General features: G+C 43.3%; 2 protein-coding genes across 2 annotated transcripts in view; one reads left to right on the top strand and one right to left on the bottom strand.

The window, feature by feature from the left end:
- HSD17B2 (hydroxysteroid 17-beta dehydrogenase 2) overlaps positions 1 to 14,440 on the bottom strand; it is a 90,018-nt gene that overhangs the window by 50,357 nt on the left and 25,221 nt on the right. The window lies entirely within an intron of this gene.
- SDR42E1 (short chain dehydrogenase/reductase family 42E, member 1) overlaps positions 8,445 to 14,440 on the top strand; it is a 58,914-nt gene continuing 52,918 nt past the window's right edge. Inside the window, exon 1 of the mRNA XM_053906701.1 lies at positions 8,445 to 8,514. The gene's annotated coding sequence lies outside the window, so the exon portion shown is untranslated. The remainder of the gene's footprint in view (positions 8,515 to 14,440) is intronic.

Here is a 14,440-nt window from a genome sequence, read left to right as displayed (position 1 = left end):
CAAGTGTCAGCGCACCTTGGGAAAGAAAGCCGCTCCCCGTTGAGAATCCTTGTGTACTCTGGAAACCCCAAGACAAGGCTGGGGCCTTGGGGAAAAGGCAAGTGTCTCATAAGGGCTCTCTAATGGTAATCTCTGAAAATAACCACACCCTGCATGGATTGCGTGTTCACCAAGTTCCTGCCAGCCTCTCACATACTAACTCATTACATGTTCCCCACCACTCTGAAAGGTAAGTCATTTTACTACCATCAGTTACAGAGGAGGAAACTGAGACACAAAAAGAGTTAAATCGTTCAGCTGGGACATGGCAGGGTTAGGTTGGACCCCAAGCAGGGTCCAGGATCTAAACAGCTGGGATATAAAATATTCAATTCTTTGGGGCACCTGGCTGGCTCAGTTGGCAGAGCGCATGACTTTTGATCTCAGGGTCATGAGTTCGATCCCCACGTCAGGTGTAGAGATTACTTAAAATAAATAAATAAAATATTTAAAAATATTCCATTCCTTTAGCACATAGGATTTAGCACAAAGAAGATGGTCAGTAAAAAGCATGTGTTGACTAAATGGGCATTTAAGAAGGCATTGGAATGTGAATGCTTTCAGAACAGAGAATCCTGTCACTCATGTTGATAGTACCTGACTCAAAGTAAGTACTCAACAAAACATTTGTTGAGTTGGACATCCATCCCTGGTAGAGGGTGGATAACATGCTGGAGTCGGGTTTAAGCTATGCCCTTTGAGATCATTCCATCTCTAGTAGCCTAGAAATATATCAACTTGGAGCAAGTAATGAGCATTGAAACGAAATCTGTACAAGATAGGAGTGAGTTTGAAATACGGATTCATTCTAAAAATATTAATAAAGTCTCCCTTTATGTGCAAAATGGAAACAGTATGAATCCCTTTAATTCAAAAGAGTTAACAATTGTGTAGTCTCAAAGCTGGTGGGCTCATGGGAACTAGATTTATCCCATTGCTACTCGAGAGTGCTGGATTAGCTGGTCCAACGTTTGTTCAAATCTTAAATTAGGTAAGTTGTGAAGTTCAGAAGTTCTTTAGGACCATGTCCCTTGAATGTAACACACCACCCTGTAAAGGTGAGACTGCATGTGCTCTTGGATACAAGCTGGTCCCTTGGAAGCGACATTCAAGTCTTTTTTTTTTTTCCTTTAATTCTTTTAATGTCCGTTTAGTTTTGAGGGAGAGAACACGAGCTGGGGAGGGGCACAGAGAGAGAGAGACAGAGGGAGAGAGAGGGAGACACAGAATCCGAAGCAGGCTCCAGGCTCCGAGCTGTCAGCACAGAGTCTGATGCGGGGCTCAAACCCACGGACCGTGAGATCATGACCTGAGCCGAGGTCGGACGCTTAACTGACTGTGCCACGCAGGTGCCCCCCTTGGAAGCTACATTCAGAAAGAGGGACGAAGAGGGAAGAATGTGTAAGCCTGTAAATTTCTAGTCATTATCCAAACATCCTACAAGTAATGAAACTTTAAGATCAACAACGCAGGGGGCGCCTGGGTGGCTCAGTCGGTTAGGCGTCTGACCTCGGCTCAGGTCATGATCTCACGGTTGGTGAGTTCGAGCCCCACATCGGGCTCTGTGCTGACAGCTCGGAACCTGGAGCCCGCTTTGGATTCTGTGTCTCCTTTCATCTCTGCCTCTCCCCAACTTGTGCTCTGTCTCTCTCTGTCTCTCAAAAATAAATAAATGTAAAAAAAATTTTTTTAAATCAACAATGGGGAAGTAAAAGAAGAAATCCCTATTTATCTTATCAATGTAGCACAACTTTTATAGGCTTCATGTTTTTTCTTCTAGACTTCTTTCTGCACATTGTTCTTTAACAATTCCAGTTATAGCACACATATAATTTGACAACTAATTTTTAAATTAATATTAGGTAAACCATTTTTATACATTTCTATGTTGTCTTCAAAACCACAAACCATTATTTTTCATAATGAGATGAAATTCTCCCTATTAAAATGCAACAGAGAGGGATGCCTGGGTAGCTGAGTCAGTTAAGCTTCTGACTCTTGGTTTCGGCTTAGGTCATGATTTCCTGGTTCGTGGGTTCAAACCCTTCATCAGGCTCTGTGCTGGCAGTGTGGAGCCTGCTTGGAATTCTCTCTCTCCCTCTCTCTCTATCCCTGCCCCTCCCCCACTTGCGCTGTCCCTGTCTCTCTCAAAATAAATAAACTTTAAAAACTAAAAATAGGGATGCCTGGGTGGCTCAGTCAGTTAAGCATCCAACTTCTGCTCAGATCATGATCTCACGTTTCATGAGTTCGAGCTCTGCATTGGGCTCTGTGCTGACAGCTCAGAGCCTGGAGCCTGCTTCGGATTCTGTGACGTCCTCTCTCTCTGCCCCTCCCCTGCTCATACTCTGTCTGTCTGTCTCTCTGTCTCAAAAAACAATAAAAAAATTTTTAATAAAAAAAATAATTGATTAATTAATTAATTAATTTAACAAATGCAGCATGGAGAAATGGTCTGAGCTCCAGAGAGCTAGGAGACTTGAGTTCAAATCCTGGCTCTGCCACTTACCAAAGTCATTCATGTGACTTTGGCCCATCAACCCCTCTGTGCCTCAGTTTCCTCATCTGTAATGTAGGGCGATACTAGCACCTGCTTCCTAGGGTTGTTAGAAGGATTAAAATGGTTTGATTAATTAAAGTAATTGGCACAAGGCCTGGCACATGGCATTTACTATTCAGGTGTTTGTTAAGTAAATGGCAGCTGTGTTCTTCAACCCTGCTACTACTTTCATTGGCTGCTTCTAGTTCCTGGAACCAAAAGAATTGTCAGTTCAGCTCTTATCTTGGGTCATCGGCTCTACTTTCTGCCAGGGTCCCATCTCTCCCACACCCTGTCCCTAAGGCCCCTCCAAGTCCTCCCGTTGCCAATGATCTCTTGGACCAACAGCAGCCACAAGCAGGGCTTCTTAGGGGTATAGGCATCTTCGGAGGTATTGAGGGCTTTTCTCACAGTGGATTTCACTTCTAACAGTGGCACGCACAAACACAAACTGAAGATCTGCTATGTATCAATAAGAGCATGGTCTGATAGGTGTTTTGCTTGCACAGGGTGTTTTGTAGAAATCTAAACTAACACCTAGAATCAGGGGAGTTCACCTGAGAATCCAGGTCAATGGTTTCTCTTGGTTAACCGGGTGATAAGCCAACTGCAGGCCTGCGTTCCAACAAGGAGCCCCTGACTTGAAACTGAGGGTCCCTATGCTCCCTGCCATGGGTCACACTCTCAGAGCAGGGCTCCATGGTGGGCATGTGCCACTTCCAGAATTCCTTTTTATTTCTTTATTCATTCATTCATTTACTTACTTATTTACTTACTTACTTGTTTATTTATTTATTTTAAATAAAATTTATCGTCAAATTGGCTAACATACAACACCCAGTGCTCATCCCAACAAGTGCCCTCCTCTATGCACTCCCGGCATTCCTAATGATACCTGCCCCACTCCTGTAGCCTTGTGAGCCTCCAAGACCCCTGATGTACTTTGTCCCACTTACAAAAGTCATCTGGGCCCAGAGATGCTTATCTTGAAACCTGTGCAAAACCGAGGAGGAAATGACTGTCTCCTCCCTTGCTTAAGGCTGAAGCAATCCATCAGATTGCCACCGTCGTGTTGTCACTGCCTGTTCCCTATAAAATATATTAGGGTTGATAAAATGGTAGATAAACAAAATAAAACTCTAGTGCACTTAAGGCTTCCCTGAGGGTCATTTAAGGCTCAGCTCTTAACCCAGGAAGAGCAAATACTTGCCACTGCACCACCAACACCACCTCCTTTGCCAGTGGTATTCTCAAGGTAGTAACTGTTGGGTGGTGTGGCCCCGGGAAAAGTCCATTCTGTAATGGAAATAAATGCATTTCTTTCCCTGAAATAGAATCTTTATGAATAATTATGCCATGCTATTGTCATCTTTTTTTTTAAGTTTATTTATTTATTTTGAGAGAGACAGAGATGGGGAACAGAGACCGCATGAGCAGGGGAGGGGCAGAGAGAGAGGGAGAATCCCAAGCAGGCTCTGCTCCACCAGCGCAGAGTCCGACGTGGAGCTCGAACTCACAAAACTTTGAGATCTTGACCTGTGCCAAAATCAAGAGTCAGATGCTCAACTGACTGAGCCACCCAAGCGCCCCTGCTATTCCTCTCTTAAGATGGCCAACTGAGATGCCAAAACATTCAATACTTGTTCAAGGCCACACATCTGGGATATGCTAGAGTTGTCTTTTGAACCCAGATTTGCTCTTTCTAAGGCACGTTCTTTTCCTTCTATGAGTCGCTGTCTCTTTGAGCACCTTGGGCAGAAGATGGGCGGGGAGGATGCACAAAGTGGGGACACCAATGAGAGCTGTCTGCCAGAGAAGGGTCTCCATCACTGGTGCCACCTCTCTTCCCAGAGGATGGATTCCTATCATCCGTGCAACAGCACCAACTGCTCATCCAGAAGGGGAAATGCAACAATTTGTTCTCAAGTGGTGCATGAGGGAACAGCTCCTAGACTGGCTGCAAAATAAGCAAAAGTGACTCTGCTGGGCTTGGGCAAGGGCTAGACTCCCAGACTACAGTCCAGTCCTGATGTCTCTCCTGAACTTCCCCTGTGGCCACCCCAAATTCATCACCTATGGCTTCACCTTCTAGAATTCCTTATTCTCCTAAATGACATCACTCTCCTTCCAGTTACACAAGACCAGTGCCTTCTCCTGATCCTCACCTCCATTCAGTCCCCTTGCCTTCCATCCTAAGATTTTGACAGCCATCTCCATATCTCCTTTTCTGCACCTCATGATGAAAAAATCCAGGTAAACCCAGGTCAGCCTGCCATCAGATGGCCACCAAGGTTGGGGTGCAGTAGGAAATGGCATCATAATTGTCCAAAATTTCATATTACATCTATTCAGGTTATTCTGGTTAAGAAACAATGGACATGAGTCTCAGTACTGACATCCCTGAAACCCATGCTGATGGGGAAGATGTGTGGTCAGCTGAAATGATCAGAATTTCAGAAATCCTTGGCCAAGCCCAGACACCATTAGAAAGACTCCTCTTTGAGTCTTGGGTACTCTGGCTGAGTACCCAGATTAGGGCGGGGGAAACTCCCTGTTGACAGTACTAGGGGACTCAGCCAAGACTTCCCAGCCCCATTTCCTCTAAGGGTGTCTTTGCAGAGATTTGGAGAGTGCTTTTTGGGTTTTTTTCTCTAATCCACTAAATGCCCACCTTCTCAAAAAGAAAGAAAATAGGGAGAGATGAGCCAACAGTTGGTATCCATGACCATAAAAAGAGGTAGGGCGCTGGCTTTACCTAAATGCCACTTTTAACTTCGGACGTGTCTTCCTATCTCCACATTCATTCATTTGTGCAGGCATCATCCATCTAGGAATCCCTGGGATAAGTCCTAGAAACACCACCATCAAAGAGAGACCTCTCCCCACCTTCATGGTGCATACTGCCTTAATCCTGAGTCCCACTGAAATCCCTGGGACACTTTAAAAAAATCAGTGCCCAGGCCACATGCCCAGACAGTCTTAATTTAGTTGGCCTGAGATGGGACTAAATGCTGGCAACAGTTTCTAAAGCTCTCCAGGTGATTCCCATTTGCAGTCACGGTTGAGAAACACTGATCTAAGGCGGGGATCTCAACCAGGGTGACTTTGCTCCCCTGGATACTGGGTAATATGCGAAGGCTTTTTTTTTTTTTTTTTTTTGTCACAACTCTGATGATCCAATGGGTAGATGTGGGGATGTTACTTGACATCCTGTAGCCCACAGGGCAAACTCCACCACGAAGAGTTATCTGGCTCCAAATAGCAGTAGTGTTAAGGTTGAGAAACTCTAGCTAGGAGGAAGACAGACATTAGGTAAATTATTACAATACAGAGTGGTGAATGTTATAAATAGAAAGCTCTGGGAACTATAGGCCATAGGTAATATTTATAGGGAACCCCAAATCCCTTGTTTAGTAAATATTCCATCGGAGAAGAATACTGGCAGGAGAGAGAAAGAACTAGGTCCCCTCCATCAGGCCGGGACTCTGGTGCTATCTAGTCCACGATTCTACCTCCTGTGCCCGAAACAGTGCTTGGCATGTTGTAGTTGCTCTGTAAATATTTGCCTAATGACAAAACGCCCACTGATTACGTGGAAGCATCAGGCACCGTCACCTTTCTCTTCGCCCCACTCTGTACTGGTTTCCTGGACTCACTGCTCCTCCTCTCCAGCCTGCCAGCCCCTGCCAGCCCCTGCCCTGCCGTATGTCTGCACCTCAGAGCCCAGTTCTGTCCCTGAGCCTACCCTTCCTCTGCCTCCAGCCTTAGACATTTCCACTGACCACAAGCTAAAATTCAGGTTCTTCAGTTCAGCAGCAAAGGCTGTACCATCTGATTCCAATCTACATTTCCAAGTTTATCTCCCCCTCTCCCTCTGCTTGCATCCTGAATGCCACACGGAACCACACCTAGAACATCCTTGGTGTCTCCTCACCCACATCTTTGATTACATCGGACATTCTGCCTGGAATGCTTATGCATGTCCCTTTCGCCATTCCTTGCCATTTGAATTTTTAAAAAACTATTCCCTACAAGAAAACCTTGTATGATGGACTATGTACCCATCTTCCATCCACAAAAATTATCAATATTCTGTTTTATTTATTTCCTCCCCCAATAGTTTTCCCCTTTTCTCTGCATTTAAAAAAAAAAAAAAAACTTATTTATTTATTTAAGTAATCTCTCCACCCAACATGGAGCTCGAACTTACGACCTTGAGATCAAGAGTCACACGCTTTTCTGACTGAGCCAGCCAGGCACCCCTTTTTCGCCTACATTTTAAAGCAAATCCCACCCTTAATATCATGTTATCCATAAACCTATAATTATGTCAGTATACGCCACCAAAAGGCAAGGATATATTTTCAAATATAACTATATGGTCTTTGTAAGCTTGCAAAAAGTAACAATTCCTTTTTTATGTTTATTTATTTTTGAGAGAGAGAGACACACAGATGGAGCTTGAGTGGGGGAGGGGCAAAGAGCGAGACACGGAATCCAAAGCAGGGTCAGTCTCTGAACCCACAAACTGTGAGATCATAACCTGAGCCAAAGTGAGTAGCTTAACCAGCTGAGCCACCCCGATGCCCCAACAATTCTTGTTCACTGTCATCTAATACCTAGGATGTACTCCTCTTTCCCCGTTCATTTCCAAAATGTCTTTTTACAGTCGGTTTGACTCAAGGCGCAAACAAGTTCCACTCATCACATTTGGTCTTCATGTCTCTGAAGTGTCATCTCTTCTACAGGATTCTATTCCCTTTTTCGTCCCATTTATTTGTTGAGGAAACCGTGGCATTTATCCTAAATAATTATTATTTATTATTTATTATTATTATTATTTATTCTAAATAATACCCCACATTCTAAGTTTGGCAAACTGCTTCCTTATTCTGTTCTTTAATTTGCTCCTCTGTCTTCTGTATTTCTGGTAAAGTTAGATCTAGAGGCTTAAGTTGATTTAGGTTCACTTTTCTCCCCCCAAGACTGCCTCGTAGGCGGTGCTGGATGCCTCCTGTTGCACCACCAACAAGGGCAAGCATGAGTCATGTTGCACTTTTAATGATGGTGATCGATCAGCAAATTCAGGTGCTGGCAACCCAACCATATAATTCAAGGTTCCCCGTCAACCTTTCACATGAGGCTTAGCCTACATTAATGATCATTGTCTCCTTCACTATTTCATTCAAGATAACACACACACGCATACACACACGTACACACACACACAAAACGATTCTTCTACTTCTGTCACTTCTTAACTAAAGTTAATAAAGTCGTTTATTAACTAAAATTGTGAAGACTGACAACATTTTTAAACTGTATTCCTTAGCCTTACCATAATTATTATTGTAATTTATGATTATTTTGAACTGCCATATGTATATCGAGAATAAAGCAAATAAGGGGCACCTGGCTGGCTCAGTGGGTGGAGCATGCAACTCTTGATCCGGGGTCCTGAGTTCGAGCCCCATGTTGGGAACAGAGATAACAAATAAATAAGCTTTAAAAAAGAAAAGAATAAAGCAAATGAAGTATTATGTTAATGTCATTAGGAACCAAGATTTTCAGCATCGAAGTAATTCAGTAAAATCCCTGGCATCTTAAATTTGGATTAAAAGCATCAATACCCTTTCCAAACATCACATTTTCTTCAGTTCTGTCCTCTCAAAAGGCTTAGAAGCAATGACATTCCTCAACATTCATATTTTGAAACCCTAATCCCAACGTGATGGAATTAGGAGCTGGGGCCTTCGAGAGGTGATTAGCTCATGAGGTTGGAACCTCTTGGATGGGATTAGTGCTCTTAGAAGCTAGTCTGTAGACTGCAGAGCTAGTCTGCTCACTTTCTTGCAGGGGACGATACAAGGAGAATCAGCAGCCAGCGACCTGGAAAAGGATTCTCCCCGGAACCTGACTACGTGGGAGCCAGAACTGTGAGAAATGCATTTCTCTTGTTTTTTAAATTTTTGTTTTAATGTTTATTTATTTATTTATTTATTTGAGAGAGAGACAGACCGACAAAGCAGAAGCCAGGGAAGGGGCAGAGAGAGAGGGAGACACAGAATCCAAAGCAGGCTCCAGGCTCTGAGCTGTCTCAGCACAGAGCCCGACACGGGGCTTGAACCCGTGAACTGTGAGATCACGACCCAAACCGAAGTCAGATGCTCAACTGACTGAGCCAGCCAGGCGCCCCGCATTTCTCTTGTTTATTAGCTGTCCAGTTTATGGTGCCTTTTTAGAGAAGCCTGAGCTAAGACACCTTTGAAGCTGTCGATGGTTTAACAATCAGCGCCCCAGATTTCTGAGTATTCAACAATCGTCTCTCTAAAGCTGGTAGAAGTGGACCCCAGCACACCGCTGGAAACATGAAGCAGCTGAGGGAACCTGCAGTTCGTTTTCAGGAACTTAGAAAAGATGTACCTCAGGGAAGAAAAAGAATATTAGCTTGGCCCCTGATGGCTCATATCTGAGGTATCCACACAACATTTTTTCCTACCTCAGGACCTTCACACATGTAATACTTCCTCATCTTTTTTGTTTTGTTTTTGCCTTGTTGCGTCCTTCTCATCCTCCCGGCCTTAGCTGAAATATCACCACCTCAGAGAGACCTTCCTGACTCTTGTGTTTAAAGTAGACGTCCCCTCGCTCTTCTGGTGGATGTTCCTATGATGTGCCACCCAGATTCCCTTCAGGAAAAACTTGCCCCAGAAACAGAGTTTTGTTGGCAGACATCGTTCAGAAGTCAGCTCCTCGAGGGGTGCTTGGGTGGCTCAGTCGGTTGAGTGTCCGTTGAGTGTCCGACTGTGGTTCAGCTCATGATCTCACAGTTTGTGAGTTCAAGCCCTGTGTCGGGCTCTGGGCTGACACCTTGGAGCCTGGAGCCTGCTTCAGATTCTGTGTCTCCCTCTCTCTCTGCCTCTCCCCTGCTCATGCTCTGTCTCTGTCTCTCTCTCTGTCTCTCTCTCTCAAAAATAAATAAACATTTAAAAAAGAAGAAGAAGTCAACTCGTCCAGCAATTGTCTCAGCTACAGAGAGCCACCCTCCCCAGTGTGGCTCCCATTCAACAATTGATCCATGCAAAAGCATAAACACAGGTCTGGTCATTACAGCCCAACCTGGGAGAAATATGAAGGGTCCTTTCAGTGCTAGAGCTCCCCGAGGGGCTGAGAACCTTGCTTCCTTCTCTCCTCCCCGGAGGTGCACATTCTAGGATGCTCCTTAAGAAACGCCTCGCGTGCTCACCTCTGCCTCAGAGTCTGCTTCCCAGGGGAGCCAACCCACACCATTCTGCCATCCCAAATCTCACACCATATTATTCTTTTTCTCAGCCTTTTGGTCATTTTCTTCAATTCGAACATTATCATATTTGTTGATTGAATTGCTTTTTTAAAAATTCCCTTAGTAGAATATGAAGTGACGATTTATGCACGGCAACTCTTCTCATATTCATATGCTAGCACCCTGTATGACATGCACTAGGGAGTCAATGATTAAAAAAAAAAAAACCTCCAAGGGGCGCCTGGGTGGCTCAGTCAGTTGAGCGTCCAACTCTTGCTTTTGGCTCAGGTAATGATCTCACAGTTTCTGGGTTCAAGTCCCACATCGGGCCCCACGCTGGCAGTGTGGAGCCTGCTTGTGATTCTCTCTCTCCTTCTCTCTCTGCCTCTCTCTCAAAATGAGCTTAAAAAAAAAACTTTAAAAAAATCTCCCAGGGGTGCCTGGATGGCTTAGTCAGGTGAGCATCCAACTCTTGATTTTGGCTCATGTCATGATCCAAGGGTCGTGGGATTGAGCCCCATGTAGAGCACCATAGTGAGCAAGAGCCTGCTTAAGATTCTCTCTCTCTCTCTCTCTCTCTCTGCCCCTCTCCCGTGCTTGTGCTCTCTCTCTGTTCCTAAAAAAATAATAAATAAAATAAAAATAAATTCTCTAAGTATAGCCAATGATGCACTGATGGGCCACAAACAGATCCCTCCTCCTCCCCCACCAAATTCAGATCCTTTTTTAATGACCATTTTCATCCATTCATTTTTTTTTCACATGCACTAACTTATTAGAGGCTTCTCAAATTTTATATTCACATATGAAATCAGAGTATACAAATGGCTCTTAACCCAGCATTCTGTCAAGATCTGGTTGCCATAAATATCTGTTTTGCCCCTAGGGCATATAGGAAACAAAAAGTTGGTGCAGAAATGGGTGTGGTAGGCAGGCCCTAAGGAATTTTGCCTGTCCAAGGGAACTAGGTCCCAAAGGTTCGAGAGCCTTATATTTATATGTTATCTTATTTCATGCCTAAGATCTCAAGATTAAAGTCAGTCTTTTTAAAAAAATAATTTAAATTTTCTAGAACAGTTAGATTTGTAGAAAAATAAGGAAGACTGTATAGAATTCCCACATACCCTGCATACAGTTTCCCCGCATCATTAACATCTTAGATTAGTATGTGACATTTTCTATAATTAATGAACCGATATGGATACATTACAATTCACTAAATTCCATATTTATTCAGATTTCCTTAACTTTTTACTTAATGTCCTTCTTCTGTTCCCATCCAGAACACCACATTACATTTAGTGGTCCTGTCTCCTTAGGTTTCTCTTGGCCGTGGCAGTTTCTCAGCCTTTTTTTGTCTTTGGTATCTTTGATGGTTTTAAAGAGTACTGGTCAGGTGTGTTGTAGGATACCCTCTTCCTGGAATTTGTCTGATGTTTTTCTCACGATTAGCCTAGGATTATGGGTTTGGGGAAGGAGATCACAGAGATAAAGTGCCTTTCATCACATCATATGAAGAGTACACTATCAGCAGGACTTGTGACTGTTGATGTTATCCTTGGTGACCTGAGCAAAGCAATGTTCTCAGGTTTCTTCACTGTAAAGTTACTCTCTTTTCCCTTTCTGTACTGTGCCATTGGGAAGGAAGTCTGTGCATAGCTCACGCTTAAGGAGTAAGCAGCTATCTTCCCTTCTTTTAGAATGAAGTATCTATGTAAATTACTTGGAATTTTTCTGCATGGGAGATTTGTCTTTTCTCCCTCATTTATTGATTTATTTGATCATTTATTTATATCATTATGGGCTCATGGATATTCATTTTTTACCTTGGGTTATAATCCAATACCATTTTATTGCTCACATTATTTCAACTTTGGCCATTTGGAGTTCTTTCAGTTGGCTTCTGTAAAAGTATATCTTTTTATTCATATTTTATTTTTTATTGTTTTTAAATGTTTATTTTTGAGAGAGAGCAAGTGGGGAAGGGGCAGAGAGAGAGGGATACAGAGAATCTGAAGCAGGCTCTACAAGGTTAGCACAGAACCTGATGTGGGGCTCGAATCCACAAATCATGAGATCATGACCTGAGCTGAAATCAAGGGTTGGAAGCTTCACCGACTGAGGCACTCAGGCACCCCTCTTCTTATGCCTGTTTTCAAGATGAGGAAACCAATCTTCAAAGAATATAAAGTTTCCACCATCATTCAACTAACAAGAGCAGAGGTGCAGTTAGAATCATAAGATTCTACAGCACACACTTGTTTTTGTTTTGGTTTTCCTCTTCATCATGTTTCATCTGAATATGGTCAATCTTTATAAATCAATAACTAGTGTATGTTTCACCTGATGGAGTTATTTAAGGCAATAACTGTTTTGAGACTATCCATCTTCTATGTACATTATAGAGGAAATTTCTTAGGTATTTTTTTTTTTTTTACTTTTATGTGTACACTTTGATGAATTTTCACAGAGTGAATCCATTCATGCAGTTAGCACCCAGATCAGGAAACAGAACATTACCAGCTCACCAAAACCCTCCCTGTGTCCACTTCCAGTCATCTCCACCCCAAAGGTTGCCACTATTCTGATGTCTAACAGCATAGATCAGTTGTGCCTGATTTTTACCTTAAATAAAGGGAATCATACATTCATCTTTTTTGAGGCTGGATTCTTTTGCTCATTCTCCTGTTTTCATGTGGTTTTGCTAGTGGAATTTTTTTGTTAAAGGTTCCATCTCTATATTTCACAAGGAAGGTTACAAGCAAAGTTACACTTGTAAAAACATGTTAAGCAACTACATAAAAAACACCCCACGCTACCACATAAAAAGTAAATTTACTTAAGAGTAACATAACACAAAGAAAGGAAAACTACCTAGAGACATAGCTAAATTGCCCCATTATCTTGAGGTGGCTTCGTTCCTCCTCCCTGTCATTATCTATAGTTTCATCTTCAAAGTGCTGCCTTAATAATGTCTCTCTGGGTCTCTTTCACAGGGAAGGTGTTTCTTGACTGACAGGATGACACTCTTGCCAACATAGAGCCCAAATCTCATCTGGCAGCTCCTAACACATAATGATACAAGACACTACCTGCGAAATTTGTCTAAAATACCGTGCAGAAATCCAAGAGAGCCCTGATTTACACTTCTCTGATTTCTGTTTCTTTTTTGTTTTAATGTTTATTTTTAAGAACAAGAGCGAGAGAGAGAGAGCGTGCCCACACAAGTTGGGGAGGGACGGAGAAAGATGGAGACACAGAATCCAAAGCAGGCTCCAGGCTCTGAGCTGTTGGCACAGAGCCCAACGCAGGGCTTAAACTCCTGAACCGAGAGATCATGACCTGAGTGGAAGTCAGACACTTAACTGACTGAGCCACCGGGGCTCCCCTCTTTTCTGTTTCAGTAACAATCAGTGCCTTTGACGTAGTTTCTTCCAACAGGGATGGCAGACCCTTGATGCCTCTGCTGCCACATCCTTCCAATACCACCACAGACATTGTTAAATCAAAGCACTCTCACCCTCAGAACCTACTCACCCAACATTCCTAACCAAGCAAAGATGGCACAGGGGAGAAAACCTATGTGCCACCTCTGTCCACACACAAAACATCATGTTAATTTCTAGTTGGATCTCATTGAATTGTTTTCCAGTTGGACTCAGGCTTCTAATCTCCACTCCATCCTCACCACATTGTTCTCTTACTCATGAAACTACTCTGGCTCCTACTTGTCTGATAGGTGATGGATCATGTACGCAGCCTGGATTTCAACAATAATTGAATTTGTTCATACCCAAACAAGCCCAACTTTCAGACCTACTTTTATTCCAGTTGGGCTGGTTTCTTCATCATCTCAGCTATGTCCTGCTTTTTCTATCCTGTGCGTTCTTTCCTAGCCTTCTCAGAGTCATACATTCATGCATTAATTCATTCCTTCAGCATATATTCATTAAGTGCCTGCTATGTGCTACACACTCTTTTAGATCACGGGGGTACAGCAGTACCTAAAGCCATCCAAGTCCCTATCCTGTGGAACTTACATTGCAGAGGAAGATGGGGCATATTCAGTAAACAAGCAAATGCATATGGTGTCAAGTGGTGATGGATGTTATGAAGCAGAATAGTGACCGGGGAGGAAAATGCCATATTCTTTATGGAAGTCAGGCAAAGCTACACTGAGCAGGGAGCAGTTGAACGGATATTCCAGGGAAGGGTGCACCAGGCGGAGGAAAGAGCAGAGACAAAGGCTCTCAGACAGGGACAGAGTGTTGGGGGAGGAACAAGGAAGCCATTTTGGCCAGAGAAGGGTAAGTAAAAAGAGAATAGTGGGAAGTAAATCAGAGCAGTAGTTCAAGCTAGCTGTAAGCTCAGGGCTATCAAATGGGGTGATTTTGTCCCCAGGGGACATCGAATGATATCTGGAGACATTTTTGGTTGTCACAGTTGGGTGGTTGCTACCGGCATCCAGTGCATAGAGTCTAAGGATGCTGCTTAACAGCCTACAACACATAGGACAGCCACAAAAAAAGAAGCATCCAGCCCCATTGTCAACAGATCCAAGGTACTGCAAATCATGGTGA

This window comes from Panthera pardus, unplaced genomic scaffold (genome assembly GCF_024362965.1).
Source record: "Panthera pardus isolate Hobbes unplaced genomic scaffold, ASM2436296v1 HiC_scaffold_19, whole genome shotgun sequence".
NCBI classification, from domain to species: Eukaryota; Metazoa; Chordata; class Mammalia; order Carnivora; family Felidae; genus Panthera; species Panthera pardus.
This window is presented reverse-complemented; position numbering and strand designations above follow the sequence as displayed.